Source organism: Talpa occidentalis, unplaced genomic scaffold (assembly GCF_014898055.3).
Source record: "Talpa occidentalis isolate TD23 unplaced genomic scaffold, MPIMG_talOcc4v2.1 talOcc4.10, whole genome shotgun sequence".
In the NCBI taxonomy this organism is placed as follows: Eukaryota; Metazoa; Chordata; class Mammalia; order Eulipotyphla; family Talpidae; genus Talpa; species Talpa occidentalis.
The window spans coordinates 57,040,605-57,043,413 of record NW_023600993.1 but is presented as its reverse complement, the minus strand read 5'-3'; the positions used below and the strand labels follow the sequence as shown (position 1 = coordinate 57,043,413).

The window sequence follows — 2,809 nt, the reverse complement described above, 5'->3', positions numbered from 1 at the left end:
TATTTTTTAATTTTTCTCACTAAACTTTATTTTAATGGGTCTCAAACTTCTGTGACAGGTTTTTGGTCAAGTTGTTTCCATTAAAAAGTTACATATTTTAAAAACTAATAAATTAGAAGCTGCCACAATAAAAAGAAAACAAAAATGGTCCACAAAATTTTCTCCTTTCTGTCTGAAGGTCTTATGATATATTATTATAATTAACCAATCTTTTACTATATTAAACCTAAATGACAATTTGAGAGAAACAGTTCTGAAACCATTCTCCTACCACTGATTAAGACTGACATGGCAGGTTTTGAGGATAGTATTCAGTTAACCTTCAGCTTTCTGGGCAGTCTTGTCCACCTTGCTAGCTCTGGGTGCCTTTTTGTTTACTCCACCACAACTGTCTATCTCACGTAACAAATAGCAATATGCCCCAGATGTATTAGAGAAATTTTCAACACACATGGGATAGCCAGGGACTATGTAAACTAGAGCAGCATCACCAGATTTCAAATATTTGAGATTATCTTTCAGCTTTTTCCCAGCTCACAATGTAAGCTGTGTGACAATCGAGTATGGGTATTGAAGACATATCTATCACTGATTAGGCCAGGATGGTTCAGAAAAACCAACTGAGCTATGAATCCCATAGCTTCCATTGGTGGATAATTTTTGCTGTCACCAGTCACACAGACACAGCAAATAGCTTTGACAGACACATTCTTGATATTGAAGCCCATGTTGTCCCCAAAAGGACCTTCACTCAGAGCTTCATGGTGCATTTCATCAGACTTTACTTCAGTGATAACACTGACTTGAGCAAAGGTGACCACCATACCAAGTTTGAAAATGCCAGTCTCAACTGAGTCCATAGTGACAGTTCAAATACCACCAATTTTGTAGATATCCTGGAGGTGTGGATGCAGGGGTTAATTAGTTTGACCAGTTGGTGGCAGGATGCAATCCAAAGCTTCCCACAGTGTGGTCCCACTAGCATTGCCACCCTTGTGACTGACTTTCCATCCCTCGAATAAAACGTATTATCAGTTGGCTACAGCATGTTGTCACCATTCCAACCAGAAATTAGCACAGATGTTACTATGTCAGGTTTGTAGCCTATTTTCTTAATGTAGATACTGACTTTCTTATTCCTCATGTCTCTTCTGGCTGTAGGGTGGCACAGTGGAATCCATTTTAATACCAACAGCTAGTTGTTTTATACCCAGTGTGTATGCCAGATGGGCATGATCACGGGTCTTGGAGATGCTAGAGATACTGGATTCAAATTCACACCAGTAGCAATAATCAGGACAGCCTGAGCTGTGCCTATAATCATGTTTTTGATGAAGTCTCTGTGTCTTGGGGGCATCAGTGGTGGTAACACATATTTGCTGCTCCCAAATTTCTACAGCAAGATATAAATGGTGATGCCATGCCCCCATTCAGCTTTCAATTTATTCAAGACCTAGACCTACTTGAATGAACCTTTCCCATCTCAGCAACCTCCTTGTCAAATTTACTGATAGTAAATTTGGTGGGATCAACTTTTGCTTATCCCAACACATTTGTGGATCAGATGGCCAGTATTGTTAGACTGTTCTGAATCAATGTGTCCCATGATGATGATGTTGGTATGACTCTTTTCCTATTCCATTTTGGCTTAGGTTAGCTGTGGATTTCATGAAACCTGGTGGTAAACTTGTGTAAAAGCTGTAGGTATGTTTGTTGATTTTTTAAAATATTTTGAGAAAACTCCATGCTGTTTTCTATAGGGACATTCCCATCAACAGTGTATAAGGGTACATTTTTCTCCATACCCTCATCAACACACATTTCTGGTCTTTTTGATACAGGTCATTTTCATAGGGGTAAGGCGATATCTCATTGTGCTTTTGTTTTGCATTTTCCTCATGATAAGTGACGATTAATGTTTTTTTTCATTTGCCTGCTGACCATCTGAATCTCTTCTTTGGAGAAGTGCCTATTCAACAGTTCTATCCATTTTTTGGAATTTTTTCTTTTTATTTTCTTTTTATTGAGTTCTTTATAAATCTTGGAAATTAACCACAGATGTATGATGTACAAATATTTTTCTCCCATTCAGTAGATTATCTTGTAGATTTAATGAAAGTTTCTTTTTTTTTCCCCAAAGATTTATTTATTTATGCACACAAGAGCTGGGGGACAGGCCAGAGATGTGGGATGTGAGAGGATTCACCAGAGACTGTGGGGAACAGAACAGGCAGACTGACCAAAGTAAACTGCTGAGGGGAGCAGCAGGTGAGTCAGGAGAGGTCTGTGGAACTCCTGCTGCAGAGTCTGAGGATTGCTTCACAGTGTGATGCTTAACCCCTTGCGCTACCAGGGAGGCCCTGGAAGTTTCTTTCATAATGCAAAAATCTTTTGGTTTGATATAGTCCTCTTTGTTTATTTTTGTTTTTGTTCCCCAACCCCGCCATGGGGTCTAATTCCCCAAATATACATATGTTTGATAGCATACCCTCTTCCTCACTTTCCAGGGTGGTTTTAAGAAGCATTGGTATTTGTTCATGTTATTCAGGAACAAAATTGTCTGGTCCTGGACTTTTGATTTTGGGGATAGTTTTGATTACTGTTTTATTTTTCTTTATGGTAATCGATGTGTTCAGGTTTTCTAGTTCTACCTGATTCAATCTCAGAAGGATATACACCTCTAAGAATTTTTTTTTTCATTTCTTCAAGGTTATTCAATTTATTGGCATATGGATGATTAAAATTTTCTCTTATGAGCCCTGTATTTCTGATGTCTGCTGTTTTTCTCATCTTTTATATGATTCTATTT

The 2,809-nt window shown here is 38.2% G+C and overlaps 1 pseudogene; it reads right to left on the bottom strand.

The window, feature by feature from the left end:
* Positions 1–315: 315 nt before the first annotated feature.
* On the bottom strand, positions 316–1,642 carry LOC119237622 (elongation factor 1-alpha 1-like; annotated as a pseudogene).
* Between the last annotated feature and the right edge of the window lie 1,167 nt (positions 1,643–2,809).